The sequence below is a fragment of the Prionailurus viverrinus genome, chromosome B4, assembly GCF_022837055.1.
Source record: "Prionailurus viverrinus isolate Anna chromosome B4, UM_Priviv_1.0, whole genome shotgun sequence".
Taxonomy (NCBI): Eukaryota; Metazoa; Chordata; class Mammalia; order Carnivora; family Felidae; genus Prionailurus; species Prionailurus viverrinus.
The window spans coordinates 26514868-26533786 of NC_062567.1; the positions used below are offsets into that span (position 1 = coordinate 26514868).

The 18919-nt window shown below is 36.2% G+C and overlaps 1 protein-coding gene across 17 annotated transcripts in view; it reads left to right on the forward strand.

Moving 5' to 3' along the window:
* Positions 1-18919, forward strand: part of LOC125170263 (coiled-coil domain-containing protein 7-like) — a 305241-nt gene that overhangs the window by 4835 nt on the left and 281487 nt on the right. For 15 of the 17 annotated variants that reach the window (XR_007153952.1, XR_007153953.1, XR_007153951.1 and 12 more), the window contains exons 1-2: positions 8759-8975; positions 9853-9923. The exons of 1 other annotated variant lie outside the window; for it this stretch is intronic. The gene's annotated coding sequence lies outside the window, so the exon portion shown is untranslated. Of the gene's footprint in view, positions 1-8687; positions 8976-9852; positions 9924-18919 lie in introns of those variants that run through there. One more of the 17 variants, XM_047866716.1, reaches the window with a different exon arrangement.

Genomic DNA, 18919 nt, shown 5'->3' on the forward strand with positions numbered 1-18919 from the left:
ATTGTTAGAGCACCCCAAATGCACTTACATTAGTTTAGGCAGTAGAGGTGAACAGGGCCCCCAGGTGGCCTCCCACCTTAGGATTGATTTAGTTGAGTCCTTCTGTTTTAAAAGGACTGCTCAAAAGCAGTCAGTTCCAAACACTCTTTCTTGTGAATGACACCAGTTAATCTACCTAGAAGGTGTAGATGACACTTGAAGCTGTTCTGCATGGGAAGTGCAGAATTTGGGCCACCCCCTGCTATCTCATAATCAGCACTGTCAAGTGTGATCTTAGGTCTCAGCAGTCAGTTTGAATTCAGAGTGCTCTCAGCACCATGGAAAGGTAGCACAGGGCATTTTCCTTCAGAAAGAGGGGAAAACTTCCGGAATAGTTCTGAAAAACAAAGGTTATTAGTACCCTCCCCCTCTCTAGTGCCTCCTAAGGTGCTGGGGTTTTGTTTTTTGTCAGGTGTTACAAAAATCAGTGTTTTCATTTAGTAATCAAAACTTTACATTTTTTCCCAAATCATGTTCTACTTTCATCCATATTTTTTGATAAGGAGAGTTGTATTCAAGAAGTACAAAAGCATTTTTTCAGAAAAGCATTTTTATGCATGCTAACCAGAAAGATACAACATGTTTGGAAATTAGGGCAAATTCTGAATTTTCAAAAATCTCAAAATGGATTTGCCATAACCTCCCATCTCTGATGTTCTGATCACTTATCAAGTGAGCAGCCTAGAAAAAATAATCAATCTCTCGGTGTTAACAACTGTTTTAATAGTCAAACCAACTTACTAAGGTGTGTATACCACAGGTGAGGAGACAGGTGAGAGAAGTGGAGTCAGAGTATCAGTCCATTGTTACAAACTGCAACTAATCTAGCAAGTCAAACACAATAATCAACATTGATAGAGGGAGGTGACAGTTTGATCTATTAAGAGCATGCAGTGGCCACAGTCCTTTGAGATGTACCTCTCCCAACTTGCAACTTTCAGCAGGGAAAGTGAGGGAGGCAGTTAGTCTCTGTACACAGAATAGATAAGCAGCTGAATTTAAGATGGTTTCATCAGAGAACAAGCTCTTTTCTGTGGATATTTGTATGTGATCCAGATGGCCAGTCTACATACATGATGTTTTGAGGGTTTAGGAACTCAAAAGACAGGTGTCCTAAATCTACAAGTGTCCCAGAGTCTGATTAAGCCCATGTCTGCTTTTCATTCTTCAACGTTTATTTATTTTCGGAACAGAGAGAGACAGAGCATGAACGGGGGAGGGGCAGAGAGAGAGGGAGACACAGAATCGGAAACAGGCTCCAGGCTCTGAGCCATCAGCCCAGACCCTGACGCGGGGCTCGAACTCACGGACCGCGAGATCATGACCTGGCTGAAGTCGGACGCTTAACCGACTGCACCACCCAGGCGCCCCTGCTTTTCATTCTTTAGAACACCCCATGCTGAGGCTGGAACAGCCTATAGCAGACAGTATCAGGTTTCAGGTCCAGGCAATCAGGATCTTCAAATTAGCTTTTTTTCTTTAATTAATTTTTATTTTTATTAGTAGCAAAGCTGAGATGCTATAGAGACAGAGAGCCCTATTACAAGTCCAAATGGCAATCAAGACTGACCTTCCTTGTCAGTCTTACAACCCAAACTGACTCACTCAAAAATATGCACATCAGGTCAGAAAATTATCATGCTTTAAGAGTCAAATGTCTGATTTTACAAGACCCTATTGGCAACCCAAAGCTTCCATTTAAATCTCCAAAAGTCTGGGGCGCCTGGGTGGCGCAGTCGGTTAAGCATCCGACTTCAGCCAGGTCACAATCTCGCGGTCCGTGAGTTCGAGCCCCGCGTCAGGGTCTGGGCTGATGGCTCAGAGCCTGGAGCCTGTTTCCGATTCTGTGTCTCCCTCTCTCTCTGCCCCTCCCCCGTTCATGCTCTGTCTCTCTCTGTCCCAAAAATAAATAAATGTTGAAAAAAAAAATTAAAAAAAAAATAAAAATAAAAAATAAATCTCCAAAAGTGTATTTTCATTTAGGGATTGCCTCTCTTGCCCCTGTTGCCTTTCCTTTTCCAGAGCTTTCAATTGGCAAAAATCATGAATTATGGAATATTAACCTATTTTCAACATCTAAAGAATTTAAATTCCAAGCTACCCTTGGCAACAGAATTTCATTAGTACATTTTCTTTGCAGATTTCCCTCATCAGGATGATTCTTCTAGCATTTATGAAATTAAAAAATATAGCATTTCACATCAATTTTTATCATATATACCAATGCAGTAGTTACAAAATACAAAGCCATTAAAATATTCTTTTTGGGGGCATCTGGGTGGCTCATTCAGCTAAGCATCTGACTCTTGATTTCAGCTCAGGTCATGATCTCACATGATCTCAGGTCATGAGTCCGAGTCCCCACCCACCCCCACGCCCCCATCAGGCTCTGCCCTGACAGCACGACGTCTGCTTGGGATTCTCTGTCCCCCTCCATCTCTCTCTCTGCCCCTCCCCCACTCTCTCTCTCTCTCAAAAATAAATACATAAACATTTAAAAATATTGTCCTTTTTACTCATTTCAAATGTATACTAGCAATACATTTAGCACTTACAGGGCTAACATTAGAGATCTAAGCTGGAATGCAAGGGGAAGGGCATAATACTACAGCACTAACAGGGTTGGGTTGAAGAAAAGACTAGAGACCCCCTCCCCAACCCAACCCTATCCCCCACCTCCACTTTTTTCCCTTTGGTCTTTTTAAAGCTTTGCTTCAGCACTAGGAGCTGATTTAAACTTTTTCTCTTCCATCTGAAGGAAAAAGTGACTACAAACTGGTTTTTACAGCCGTTGGCATATCCAAAGCCCACCTTTGGGTATGTTTAGGCCCTTTATCCTCCCACTTGGTGGAGAGAACAAACACCAAAGACTTCACCCAGGCTGCATCTTTTTCCTTAATTTCACCGGAAAAGTAGCCAGGGGGTCCAACAAGCCAATTCTCCTGGAGTTGGATGTATTATTTTCAAATTCTACAGGTAAACTTTTACCTCTCAGCTGCTACTTCATACCATAGATGACTTCATAGCCACCTAAAATTAATCATATTCCATCCCAACCTTTCATAATTTCTTTTCCCAAACAATGCTTTCTTCGTATTTTAGTGCATCTGCAGGCCATTCTAGTGAATACCACTCCTGATACCAACTGTGTTGGGGGTCTACAAGACCATCCCTAGGTACAGTGATTTACTAGGGGGACTTACATGGCTCAGCAGATAGTCATTATCATGATATTATAGCAAAAGGATACAAAGCAAAATCATCAAAGGCGAAAAGTATATGGGGCTTTTAAATACAGACAACAAACTGAGGATGGAAGGGAATGGGGTGGGAAGGGGAGTGGGGAAAGTGGGTGATGGTCATTGAGGAGGGTACTTGTTGGGATGAGCACTGGATGTTTTATGTAAGTGATGAATCACGAAGCCAAGAGCACACTGTATACACTGTATGTTAGCTAACTTGACAATAAATTATCTATATATATTTTAATATATTATTTATATATAACATATAAATATATTTATATATAAAATATATTTGAATATTATATTTAAATATATATAAATATATATGTATAAAAGGTATATGGGGCAAAGTTTGGAAGATACCAGGTATAAGCATCCAAAAGTCCTCTCTTAGTGGAGTCACATAGGACATGCTTAATTACTCCAGCAACAAATTGTGACACATGAAATGTTGTCTACCAGGTAAGCTCATTAGAGACTCAGTACCCAGGTTTTTTTTACTGGTAGCTTGCCATATAGATACCCTGTGCCTACAATATACTAGAAATACATACTCCCAGAAGGAAAGCAGGCGTTCAGGATAAAGCACATTGTTTTGTACAGTTTTGGCACAGTGAGCCACTCTTATCAGTATTGGGAATAGTGGGAACCCCGGCAACTTCCTAGATGCCAGCCATGAGCCAATCTTATAAATAGGCCTATTTAAGGATAAAAGTCTCAGCCCTGCTATGTTAATTCCTTTCTACACAACATGTAAGATTCAGTATATAGCCAGTTTAGGAATGCTTGAGTCTCACTCTCTGGAGAGCCAGAAAGGTCAGGGCACCATCTCAGTTTGTCCTATATGTGTTAACTGTTCATTCCAAATTTTGTATCAGCCAGATAGTTTTCCTCCCTTCAGTTTCAAGAGAGGCCAACAACAAAGTAGGTTATCCATCCAGTTTTTGTAAGTATTGGCCTGTTAACTTTCATTATTGGCTTTGCTGACCTAGCCTCTTTGATTTTACCTTAGTAAATAAGGTGCTGTAGCCACCTACTTCTAAGTTTATTGCTCCAGATTTTTCTTTTATAGCAAATTGGCTCCAGGATTTCTAAGAAATATTCCCCCATTTCTGGGCTTCAGTGGTCTATGGACTATGTGGCTGTCCTACCTACTTCGAGGTTATGGTGTCCCATATCTCTGTGGCTATATGGGCTCTAGCCATTCTAGTTTGGCAAAGTAATTTTCCTCTCTGAGGCTTTAGTGACTATATATAATATGGCCACTGAGATATTGGCCAGTCTAACTCAACAGTTTGATGCAAGGCTTCCAGTGAGTTTATTTCCCACCTCAGTGGTGGCCCAAACTATTTCTGTTTTCAAAAGCTATAATATCCAGATAAGTCATATACAACTTAGTACACAATGTATGTTTTTACAATATAATAGTATTTATCAGAAAAAAAAAAAAACTTTACAAGCAGAGTAGAAGCAGAATACATGCAATATTCCAAACTCATTTTTCACAAGGAATGTTTGGGCTAGAGATAACTTGACAGATAAGAGTACTCTAGGGAAAGGATCCTATTCACATTCTAGTTTATGTATTTATAGAGAAGTTGGGAGGGGTGCAGAGAAAAATAGATGATTCTGTAACTATGAAACTTCCTGAGGAAGGGAAAGTAGACATGTCAATAAAAGAGCATCTGGAGGGAGTTCAGCGTCCAACATTATAGGTATCAGTGAAAGATTTTGAGAATCTCTGCCAAGTTACCAACTAGGGAAAGGGAAATATCTATCAGGGCCATGCAAAAGAAAATATGTTTATCGTCCTTATTAGCCAACCATTTGTTTTTTCTAGTGTTAGAATAGTTTCCCTTTTTTGTTTCATATAATTTCCTTATTTTATAGTTTAAGTCCTATTTTTAATTATTTCAGTATTAACAATAGTTGTTATTTGTAGCTAGTCAACATTTTCAGTGTAAGGTATATTTACACATTTACAAACTATTTCTAAGTAGTCCACCAGCCTTATTTTCTCCAGGTGAAATAATTCTAGTATTTTAACATTTAATTTTTCCAGGTTTTTGGTTATTTTTACTGAATCTTTTCTAATTTTTGAGTTCCTTTCTAGTTCCTTCTAGCTGAAACTAATTACAATGAAGAATTTGACCAATGATAATTATAATTTTTTATAAAAATTTGATAATTTTTGAATGTTAATTTTACATTTGCTATATTGAAATTTTCCTATAAAGTTAATTTTTAGAATCATTTAAGATTGTACTACATACTTTGAATCCTAGATCTTTTGTTTTCCTTGGATATAGGAATGCATTCCACATCTTCTGTTATTGCAGATAAAAATATCAAATGCATCCTCCTCTATATTTCCATTGATAATTAAAAGTTCAGTGTATATATCAAGAGATATATATACTTACAAGAGAATTTTTTTTTCCTAAGGAAGGAGGGAAATGCCTTGGGGATTGTGTTGACAGTTTAGAAAATGGATGGAGTTAATAAGGAAAGCTGAAAAAAAGAAGGACTTGGAACAGAAACAGACAAAATATCTTACTTGGGCAGTAATTCAGTGGAAATCTTTAATTTTGCCTGGATGACAATGTGTTAAAAGGGTGTCTATGATTATGATTTTATACATCTATTTACTTGGTGAGAAAAGGATGCAATGCTCAGATCTTCAGAATTAACAGATGCTTTAGCAAGCAAGAGGAGATTTATTCTTTTCTTTTTTTTTTTTCAACGTTTATTTATTTTTGGGACAGAGAGAGACAGAGCATGAATGGGGGAGGGGCAGAGAGAGAGAGGGAGACACAGAATCGGAAACAGGCTCCAGGCTCTGAGCCATCAGCCCAGAGCCTGACGCAGGGCTCGAACTCCCGGACCGGGAGATCGCGACCTGGCTGAAGTCGGATGCTCAACCGACTGCGCCACCCAGGCGCCCCTCTTTTCTTTAAATGTTTATTTATTTTGAGAGAGAGAAAGAGAGAGGGAAAGCAGGGAAGGGGCAAAGAGATAGAGACAGAATCTGAAGCAGGCTCCCTGCAGAGCCGGATGTGGGGCTCAATCTCACGAATCGTGAGATCGTGACCTAAGCCAAAATCAAGAGTCAGACGTTCAACTGACTGAGCCACCCAGGTGCCCCAAGAGATTTATTCTTTATATTACTTCAGTAATGTTGAAGACTGTAATGCAGAATACTGTCAACCTGCTTACATCATATCTGTTGAAATACATGCTCATACATATACTATTATATTGTAGTGTTTTATCATGGAGTGATAATAACTAGAAAGAATCTTAATTAAAAGTGGACAACAAATTATGCAAATTTAGCAGGACATAACATATATTTTTTTTGATAATTTACCAAAGAACAGGGATAGGGCAAAACATTATTATATTCTATGTGAATATAGGCTGCCTTCCATTGACTATCTATCCTCTTCCTCCTTTCTTCTCCTCTTCTTTTCCCCTCCTCCTCCTCCTCTTCTTCTTCCCTTTCCTCTTCTTTTGTTTTATAATCCAAACAAACATCAGGGCTTGAAGGTATGCCTGTCTCCACTTCTTAGAGCTATCTGTTTGGCTGATGTGAGCTTGAACACAGTACTGCTTACATGCCTTTATAGTATTTTTCATTCTTGTTTCCCCTCAGCAGAATTATTATGGTGTTATTCAATAGTTCTTTATGATTTTGGGAGCCAGTATAAGTGGGGAATGCTTGTATGTGGAAGTATGGTTATAAATAAACTTTGTATTATATTCTTTGTATTGTATTTAAGGCCTTGTTCTCGAGATTGCCACACTTTGTCTCTATTGTTATAATAGGATCATTTATCTGTGTAGAATCAAGTGACTAATGATATCCCCTAATAAACATTTCAAAATCTTTAAAAATATTTTGCTTTCTGCTTATAGCTGTGTGGTAATATTAGTGACAGGAGTGGTGATTTGTGTATAGCTTCAGTGTGTTTGTAAAACATCAATTTATATCATGTGCTTGAACAATTGTTATGCTTCAGTGGCCTAATGACAACAGTCCTATAGGACATATCTTCAAAAATAGTTTCCAGAAGAGTGTTAGACTATTTTCTAACCAGTCATTTAAAATGCAATACCTAATAAAAGTATTAAATCATGTTTGAGTTTGAGATATCACCCTTAATTTAGGACAGGCAGCCACCTATTCTCTTTACTTCAATATTGGAATTCATTTTATAACACACTCACAAAAAGAATTAAAAAAATAACACAAAAATCTGTTTGTCAGATTATATTTCTTTAAAAAAATTTTTTAATGTTTATTTATTTTTGAGACAGAGAGAGACAGCATGAATGGGGGAGGGTCAGAGAGAGAGAGGGAGACACAGAATCCGAAGCAGGCTCCAGGCTCTGAGCTGTCATCACAGAGCCCGATGCGGAGCTTGAACTCACGGACCATGAGATCATGACCTGAGCCGAAGTCAGATGCTTAACTGACTGAGCCACCCAGGCGCCCCTATTATATTTCTTTTTAATCATTAATTATCTTACCGTTTTGGTCTCAGAATTGTCCTCCATACCTGTCTTTTTTATAATCCAAACTCTGGTGTTTGAAATTCATCCTAAGTGAACAGATTAAGATAGGCAGCAATAGTTAACATTGTAAAGTTTTGCATCTGTGTGACTAAAATTTAAATTATTTTTAGACATTGCAATGCATCTTAGGCAAATCATATTAACTGGAGTAATAGCTGTATAAAATGAAGAGCCATCAAACTCTGTTGTATTTGGTAGGGATAGAAAAGCTATGTTAAATTCTATAGAACACAGGTAGTTTGACCATTGAAATTATCATCTAACCTGGAAAGCTAGGGCAGGCATAAACTGAGACTATACAGGCAAACGATGGTATATGGTTACCCTAGTTCTGGAATCTTAATAAGCTGATCCTGCCAAATGGTGAAGAATAAATGATTATTACCTGGAAGAAAACTAACTCAGAGCTTGGAAATTGACTCTTGTGGAAGACAGTGATCTTTTAATATTAAAACTGCTATAGAGAAATTTTTATTTTCATTCTGAAATGAAATTGTGGAAAAACAACTTTGAAATAAATGTACTTAAGGGCATCCTCCAAAATGTCTTGTGCTCAACTTTGACCAAATATTTTTTGTTCTGTGGCCTGTTATGACCTTGAATAGCTCTTATGTTAAGTATTTTAAGTGTAACTTCTGTTTTAAATCCCAGAAAATATATTACCTTCAACTAGCTATCTAGCAGCAACTTCATATTTGCATTAACATTAATTAATTATTAGGATTGCTTATTTAATATTCATATAGATTATGAAAATGATTCTTCAATTACAAATAAAAAATGTTCTTCACATTATCTAATACCAGATGTTTTGTAATTCTAAAGCTCAGAGAAGAAAAGAGCTAGCTCTGCTATTTCAGATCTTTCACAGATCCTAAATTCTCAAGATGGGTCAGACTTTGTAAGGAGTTCAAATGAAGTTTCAGCTGATAAAGACCTATCCCATATACCTCCATTAAAGACCCATGATAAATCATTAACAAGATTACTATCAAAGAGATAGAAGATTTACTGTCTGTCAGTACATCACTTCAAGGGAAGGAAACAGTGACAGAATCATTCATTTAACCCCCTGTGACTAAAAGGAAGCTGATGGGTAGTGACATCTCAAAGGTAAGATGATTTGAAAGGTACAATGATTTGAAAGCTGTTTACTTTGAATTGCTAGACTCCTTTAATATTTTAAGTAAATGTTAATTAAAACTCATTAATATGTTCTTATTTAAAGGGAATAAAAAGTATGCCTTTTTAACCCAATCTGTTTTATATTTAGGATGTTTAATATTTGAGAATCATAGTAATATTTTAACAAAAAATTCTAAGGTCGATAAAGAAGTTGTGGCTTAGAGTTAAAATGATAAAAGATATACAATTCCTAACTGAGACAGGGAAATTTTCATTTCAGGTTCATCTAGGAAAAATATTTTTATACAATAAGGTAATTGTGAAAGCATAGTTGTTTTGAAATGATTTTATATACCTTAAACAAGCCCTAGAACATTATTAGACTTGCTTTTGTTAAAACAGTATTTGATTAGGAAAATCTTAGAGCAAAAATCCTGGGTAGAAATGATAAAAAGGGTTATTTATATATATTCAATATGAATTTATTTACAGTATATTTTTATCATAGAAATTATTAGAGTGGCCTTAAAAATAATTTCATAAGCCAGTTGAGTTAGTCTAGAGATTGAATCAGACTAAAATATAAAACTAAACTAGAATCATGATCATTATTAACATGATTTATTTGGAATTATTTATGAGGAGAATCACAATATAGTTTGGGTTCCCTCCACACACATGTTTTCAAATGCCTTTCAGATCCATTAATGTTCTCATGTTTTTTATGTTTACATTCAGGATATAAAAGTAAAACATTGCTGCAATAACATTGTAGATATGAGTAAAAATTGTTGCTCTGGAAGATGGTAATCAGAGTTCCAAGATATATAATTTGAAATCACTTATTATAACTTTTATTATTAAGGTTGCTGTTGTAGAAGAGAAATTATAAAGTAAGACTGAAAAACAAACTTACCAAGAAATGAGCATTTCAAGGTAAAAAGATTTTCTGTTTTGTGAATTTTTTATTGTGTTTCCCATGATATAATTATAAATAAATGGAGGGACATTTTTAAATATAGAACATTATTAAATATAGAAATAACTCCTTGGAGAGTCATCACATAATACATAAATAAATTGACCAATCTGTAAAAATTAATTTGGTGAGTTAACATTATATTACCCAAAGAGTTTATTTCAACTAAGATCTATGTAAAAGAGAACTGATAGCTTTGCCTCAACCAAATAACAGTATTTGGCATTATGAATTTTTAACATAAAATATCAGGTCAAAAATTCATCAAGGGATAGCAGAGAAAAAGATGATTTATGGTATAAATAATTAATATTTTAGCCAGATTCTTTAGGTGTTTTATATAATATATTTTATATATTTTAAAACAATGATAAATTTGTTATTCCTAACCAACATATATAACTTTAATAATTGACCCATATCTTACTGGATTAGCTTGAACTTTCAAAACAAAATTAAATGGTTGTGATGTGGCAGGCAGGAGAGTTACTCTTCTATTGTGCTTTGAGATGAGAGTATCTCTACTGTTTCACCTATGTTACCAGGTTATCTGAGATAAATATTCTCATGATCATGACGTTTTCTTTTTTCAATAATAAAATAATAAAATTTTATTACAAATTTTAACCAGCAGTTGGCCTGAGTTTAATCAATCTGCTAAGTTTTTTTATTGTGGTAAAATATACATAACATAAAATTTGCCATTTTAATTATCTTTAAGTGTACAATTCAGTGGCATTAATGACATTCGTGATGTGCAACCATTGCTACATCGATTTCCACAACTTTTCATCACCACAAAAAGAAACTCACTAAGCAATAACTCCCATTCCTGCCTCTGTTGAGCCCCAGGTAGCCTCTAATTTACTTTCTATCTGTATGAACATGCCTATTATATTTCATGTAAGTGGAATCATATAATATTTGTCCTTTTGTGTCCGGCCTATTTCACTTAGCATAATGTTTTCAAACTTCATATTGTAGCATGTATCAGAACTTTATTCCTTTTTTATAGCTGAATAATATTTCATTGCATGGATATATCACCTTTTGTTTATCCATGTACCTGCTGATAAACATTTGGGTTGCTTCCATCTTTTGGCTATTGTGAATAATGCTTCAATGAACATGGTGTACAGTAGCTGTTTAAGTCTCTGTTTTCAATTATTTTCGGTAGGAGTGTAATATCTGGATCATATGATAATTCTAATTTTAGCTTTTTGAGAAACTGTGTATTGATTTTACATCCTGTAGCTTTTACTAAACTCATTGCTCATATTCCACAGGTTTTAGTCTTGGGGATTTTCAATAGACAGTTGACCCTTGAATAATGCAGAGGTGGGGTGCTAATCCCCTGTGCAGTCAAAAATATGTGTATAACTTTTATCTTCACCCAAACTTAACTATTAATAGCCTACTGTTGACAAGAACCTTACCAATAATACGTAACAACTAACACATATTTTATACGTTATATGTATTAGGTACTGTATTCTTACAATAAAGTGAGCTAGAGAAAAAATGTTAAGAAAATCATAAAAGATAAACTACATTTACAGTACTGTACTGCATTTCTCAAAAAGAATCTGCATATAAGTGGACCCATGCAGTTCAAACCCATGTTGTTCAAAATCAACTGTGCAAAATCTTATCATCTGCATATAACAAAATTTTTAATTCTTTTTTTCCTATTTAGATACCTGTTATTTCTTTGTCTTGCCTGATTGTTCCAGCTAGAACTTCTAGTACTGTATTGAGTAGGAGTGGTGACAATGGGTACACTTGTCTTGTGCCTGATCTTAGAGGAAAAGCTTTACATTTTTCTTCACTGAGTATAATATTAGCTATGTGTTTGTCATATATGGCCTTTCTTCTGTTGACTTACATACCTTATACACCTAAGCTGTTGAGGGTTTTTATCATGAAGGTCATATTTTGCCAAATGCTTTTTCTACATCTATTAAAGTGATAATATGATTTTTATTTTTCATTCTATTAAATGAATTGTGATATGTCACAATTATTGATTAATGTATGATGAAATATCCCTGTATCCCGAGGTTAAATTGCGCTTGGTTATAGTGTACGATCCTGTAGTTTTCTTTTCTTGTATTGTCCATATCTGGCATTTGGAATCAGGTAATACTAGACTCATGCAATGAGTTTGGAAGCGTTCCTTCCTTCTCAAATTTTGGGAAGAGTGTGAGAATGATTGGTGTTAGTTTTTCTTTGAATGTTTTATAGAATTCACCAGTTAAACAATCCTGTTGTGGAGTTTTCTATGCTGAGAGGGTTTTGATTACATGGTATCCTTACTTGTTATTGGTCTTTCAGACTTTCTGTATCTTCCTGCTTCAGTCCTGGTAGGTTGTATAATTCTAGGAACTTATTCATTTTGTCCTGATTATCTAATTTCTTGGCTTATATTTGTTCATAGTAGTCTCTTAGGATCCTATGAATTTCTGTCCTGTCAGTTGTAATTTCTCCTTTTTCATTCTGGTTTTATTTATCATTCTTTTTTTTTTCTTAGTCTTGCTAAACCTTTGTCAATTTTGTTTATCTTTTGGAAAAAAAACCTACTCTTGTTGATCTTTTCTATCATTTTTCTGGGCTCCATTTAATCTCTTTTCATTCTTGTCTTTATTATTTCCTTACTTCAGCTATGTTTGGGCTTAATTTGTTCTTTTCTAGTTCTTTGAGGTGTAAAATTAGATCATTTATTTGCTATATTTCTAATTTATTAAACCGTTGGCCCTTGAACAACACAGGTTTGAACTACATGGGTCCACTTATATGCAGATTTTTCTTTCAAGAAATACAATACAGTGCCATAAGTGCATTTTCCTTATGATTTTAAAAAAGTTTTTATTTAAATTCCAATTAGTTAACATGCAGTGTAGTATAGTTTCAGGTGATATATATACAACACTCCCATATAGCATCCAGTGCTCATCACAGCAAGTGCTCTCCTTAATCCCTATTTCACTCACCTGCCCACCCCCCACTTTCTGGTTACTATCAGTTTGTTCTTTATAGTTAAAAATCTGTTTCTTGCTCTTTTTCCCCTTGCTTGTTTATTTTCTTTCTTAAATTCCACATGCGAATGAAATCATGATATTTGTCTTTTTCTGACTGACTTATGTTACTTAGCATAGTACTGTCTTGGGGCACCTGGGTGACTCAGTTGGTTAAGTGTCTGACTTCAGGTCAGGTCATGATTTCATGGCTTGTGAGTTTGAGCCCCATGTCAGGCCCTGTGCTGACATTTCAGAGCCTGGAGCCTCCTTCAGATTCTGGGTCTCCCTCTCTCTCTGCCCCTCTCCTGCTTGCAGTCTGTTTCTCTCTCTCTCCTCCTCATCTCCCTCTCTCTCTCAAATATAAATATTTTTTTAAAAATACTAGCTCCATCCATGTCATCACAAATAGCAAGATCTCATTCTTTTTTATGGCTAAGTAATATTCCATTGTATGTATGCTTCATTTTCTTTATCTACTCATCAGTTGATGGACGCTTGGGCTATTTCCATAGTTTGGCTGTTGTAGAAAATGCTGCTATCTGTTAAATCCATTGTTTCCTTTTGATTTTATGTTTATATCATCTGTCCATTGATGTAAGTGGAGGCTTAAAATCCCCTACTATTATTGTATTATTATTGATTTGTTCTTTTATGTTTGTTATTGTTTTATATATTTTAGTGCCTCCATGTTGGAAACATAAGTATTTACAATTGTTACGTCTTCTTGTCAGATTGTCCCCTTTATGATTACATAGTGTCCTTCTTTGTCTCTTGTTACAGACTTTGTTTTAAATCCTATTTGGTCTGATACAAATATTGCAACTCCAGCTTTCTTTTGACATCCCTTTGCATGATAGATTTTTTACCCATCCCTTCATTTTCAATCTGCAAGTATCTTTAGGTCTAAAATGAGTCTCTTGTAGGCAGTGTACAGATGGGTCTTGTTTTCATTTTTATTTTTTATTTATTTTATATATATATTTATATATTTATATTTATATATTATATATTATATAAATATATTATAAATATATATTATATATAAATATATAAATAATATATTTTTATATATAATATAAATATATATATTTATATATATTTTATATATAATATATATATAATATATATATTTTATATATAATATAAATATATATAATAAATATAATATAAATATATAATATTTATATTATATATTTATATATTATATATATTATTTATTGGGACATTTAGTCCATTTACATTCAACCTCATTATTGATAGATTTGTATTTATTGCCATTTTGTTGCTTATTTTGTGGTTGTTTATATAGTTTTTCTGATCCTTTCTTCTCTTTCTCTCTTTCATGGTTTGTTGGTTTACTTTAGTGATATACTTAGATTCCTTTCTCTTTATTCTTTGCATATCTATTAGTGTTTTCTTTTAATTTAAAATATGCAGTATATTAAAGAATCCTGGTTGACCAATTCGTTCTTTAGTAGATGTCCTTTAACCTCCATGCTTTTGGACGTTTTCCAGACTTTTCCTGTGGTTGATTTCAAGTTTCATAGCATTGTGGTCTAAAAGTGTGCATGGATGATCTCAATTCTTTTATATTTATTGAGGGCTGTTTTGCTACCCAGTATGTGATCTATCTTGAAGAATGTTCCATGTGCACTCAAGAAGAAAGTATATTCTGCTGCTTTGGGGTGCAGAGTTCTAAATATATCTGTCAAGTCCATCTGGTCCAGTGTATAGTTCAGGGCCATTGTTTCTTTACTGATTCTCTGTCTAGATCATCTATCCATTGTTGTAAGTGGAGTATTAAAGTCCCCTACAATTACCACATTCTTATCAATAAGGTTGCTTATGTTTGCGATTAATTGTTTTATATATTTGGGGGCTTTCATATTCGGTCCATAGACATTGATAATTGTTAGCTCTTCCTGATGAATAGACCCTGTAATTATTATATAATGGCCTTATTCATCTCTTGCTACAGCCTTTAATTTAAAGTCTAGTTTGTCTGATATAAGTATGGCTAGTCCAAGCTCTCTTTTGACTTCTAGTAGCATGATAGATAGTCCTCCATCACCTCACTTTCAATCTGAAGGTATCCTCAGGTCTGAAATGAGTCTCTTCTAGACAGCAAATAGACAGATCTTGTTTTTTTTATCCATTCTGATACCTTATGTCTTTTGATTGGAGCATTTAGTCCATTTTCATTCAGTGTTATTGAAAGATATGGGTTTAGCATCATTGTGTTATCTGTAGGTTTCATGCCTGTAGTGATGTCTCTGGTACTTTGTGGTCCTTGCAACATTACACTCAGAATCCCCGTTAGGATCTCTTGTAGGGCTGGTTTAGTGTTGGTGAATTCATTCAGTTTTTTTTGAAAAGCCTTTATCTCTCCTTCTATTTTGAATGACAGGCTTGCTGGATAAAGGATTCTTGGCTGCATATTTTTTTCTGTTCATCACATTGAAGATTTCCTGCCATTCCTTTCTGACCTACCAAGTTTCAGTAGATAGGTCTGCTACAACCCTTATGCTTCTACCTTTGTATGTTAAGTCTGGTTTATCCCTAGCTGCTTTCAGAATTCTGTCTCTATCCTTGATTTTTGATGTTTATTTATTTTTGAGAGAGAGAGAGCATGAGTAGGGGAGGAGCAGAGAGAGAGGGAGACACAGAATCTGAAGCAGGACCCAGGCTCTGAGCTCTCAGCACAGAGCTCAATGTAGGGCTTGAACTCACAAACTGCGAGATTGACCTGAGCTGAAGTCGAACACTTAGCCAACTGAGCCACCCAGGCGCCCCTCTTTATCCTTGTATTTTGCCAGTTTCACTATGATATGTCATGCAGAAGATTGATTCAAGTTACATCTGAAGAGAGTTCTCTGTGCCTCTTGGATTTCAATGTCTGTTTCCTTCCCCATATTGGGGAAGTTCTCAGCTATGGTTTGTTCAAGTACACCTTCAGCCCCTCTTTGTCTTCTTCTGGAATTCCTATGATATTCCTGGATATTGTTTCGTTTGATTGCATCACTTAGTTCTCTAATTCTCCCCTCTTGATCCTGGATTTTTTTTTTTACTCTCTCTTTCTCTTAGCTTCCTCTTTTTCATAATTTTATCTTCTAATTCAACTATTCTCCCTCCGCCTCTTCAATCCACAATGTGGCCACCTCCATTTTATTTTGCACCTCATTTATAGCATTTTTTAATTCATCATGACTATTTGTTGGTTCCTTGATCTCTGCAGTAATAGATTCTCTGCTGTCTTCTATGCATTTTTCAAGCCCAGAGATTAATTTTATGTCTAGTATTCTAAATTCTTGTTCAGTTATATTGCTTATATCTGTTTGGATCAATTCTTTAGCTGTCACTTCTTCCTGCAATTTATTTTGAGGAGAATTCTTCCATTTCATGATTTTGGCTAGTTTTCTATCCCTTATGATTTTTAAAAGCTTGTTCTGTACTCTGCATCTGTGAGCAATGCTATAAAGGGGGAAGGGGGGTCATACACTGTCCAGGGCCTGGCCCTTCAGGAAGTGATTTTTAGAGAGTGTTACTTGCTCTCTGTTGTTGTGACTTTGGTTATTTTATTTCTGGTAGTGATGTTTTGGACCCTCCATGAGGTGTGCTTGGTTTGTTCCTTGAAGTAGCCCTGGAAAGAAAAACAAACAGACAAAAAGGAAACAAAGATATGCAAACACACTGAGAAATAAAGCAAACAGACAACACACACACACACACACACACACACACACACACACACACTCCAAAAGCAAAAAACCAGAAACACCAGCTACAAGTAAAGAACAAGGTGGAGGCAGTACTGATAGAAAAACACTGTTACTATGCTTGATGTAGTCACTGAGTTTCCTCAGTCTATTTGTACTTTGCATAATTCTTTTTTCTCTCATTTGTTCAGCTTGATTACTTTCCATTACTTTGTCTCCTATTTCATTCATTCCTTCTTCTGCTTCTTCCAGTCTGCTTTTTACTCCATCAAGTGTATTCTGAATTTCATTTATTGTATTCTGCATCCCTGATTGGTTCTTTTTCATCTCTGTGTTAGGGGTCTCACTGATATCCTCCACTCTTTTATCAAGTTCAGTGATTATAAGATCATTATTTTAAATTCTCTATGAGGCATGTGACTTATATCTGTTTTGCATAGGTCTCTTGCTGTGGTTTTGTCCTGTTCTTTCATTTGTGATCTATTCCTCTCTCTCTCCTCATTTTGCCTCTCTGTGTCTGTTTCTGTGTCTTAGGAAAGTCAGCTATGTCTTGTTATTGAAAGTAGTGAATAGAACATATATTTTTAACTAGATGGTGCAGGTTCCCTTCCACAGGGACATGCAGCCATGTTAGAGACTGGGCCAGCAGGGGCCACTCCACAACATGGGCATGGGTGGGACAGCAGTGCCATAAGGTGGGCACCCCAGTCCTCCTCCAAAGGGTATATAAGCTGCTGTGGAGACTGGGGTTAACTAGGGCTACTCTGCAAAGAGTGCACAAGTGAGTTACAGTGCTACAAGCTGTGTTCCTGTGTCCTTCTCTATAGGGGATGTGCATAGCTGCAGTGGAGACTGGTCTAGTGAGGGTAGCTCCACTAAGCATGCAGGAGGGGGTGTGTGCAGTTTTAAAAGGGTGTGTGCATCCTCTGTGGGAGGTCAGGAAATGGAGTGTTGGCACAATTTGTGTAGGTCTTCTGGGAGAGGGTATCTGCAGCCCCAGGACTGAGGCAGGCCTGGTTGGAGGGGGTGGGGCTTGGTGTAAACTAGTTAGGTACTGAATGCCCATTGTGCTGGTTTCCACAGGTGGCTATGTGTTTATGCTGGGGGTGAGAGATGGGGGAACTGACACCTGCCAGCTCCTTTGTTCCTGGATAGTCCCTCAGGAAACTTTGAGATCAGTTACTAATTCTCCTGTAAGCTCATGCACCTTCCAAACTACTGATGCCAAGCTGTATCTCCATGGGCTATTTGCTGTACTATCTATTTAAAGATGGGAACTCAGCTTCCTGTTGCATTCCAGGCTCTCCCAGAGCTCAGCCTGATGATTTTTAAAATTCCAGGCTTTTAAGTCTCACTAGTTGTAGTAGTTCATGACATTCAGCCCCTCTGATTTTCAAAGTCAAATGTTATGTGGATTCCTCTTCCCCTTGTAGTCTCCTCAGTGGGATAGTTTCTTTCTCACCCCTTTCCATACCCACAGTTCCCTCACTCCAGCAGTCAGACACCCTGGGTTTACATTCCCACCTTGTCCTCACCCTTCCTACCCATTTGGTGTGGCTTCTTCTGAACATTTAGCTGTGGAGTTTGACCAGTCTTTGGGTAGTTTTCTGGGTAGTTTGTACTGATGTGAGTGCTACCTAGTTGTATCCATGGGATAAAGTAAGTTTGGGGTCCTTCTTTTCTGCCACTTCCCTGGAAGTTTAATCTCTTATATGTCTTTTTTTTTTCAACGTTTATTTATTTTTGGGACAGGGAGAGACAGAGCATGAACGGGGGAGGGGCAGAGAGAGAGGGAGACACAGAATCGGAAACAGGCTCCAGGCTCTGAGCCATCAGCCCAGAGCCTGACGCGGGGCTCGAACTCACGGACCGCGGGATCGTGACCTGGCTGAAGTTGGACGCTTAACCGACTGTGCCACCCAGGCGCCCCTCTTATATAAGTCTTAATATGGGTATTTATTGCCATCAACATTCCTTTTAGAACTACTTTAGAATTTTATTTGTTGTGTTTATATTTTCATTTGTTTAAAGATGTTATTTTTCCCTTTTGGTTTCTTCTTTGATGCATGGTTTTTGAGAAGCCTGTGATTGAATTTCCTCTTATACATGAATTTTCCAATTTTCCTTCTCTTATTGATTTCTAGTATCACACCATTGTTGTTGGAAAAGATACATGGTGTGATTTAAATTTCCTTAAATATGCTAAGACTATTTGTATGA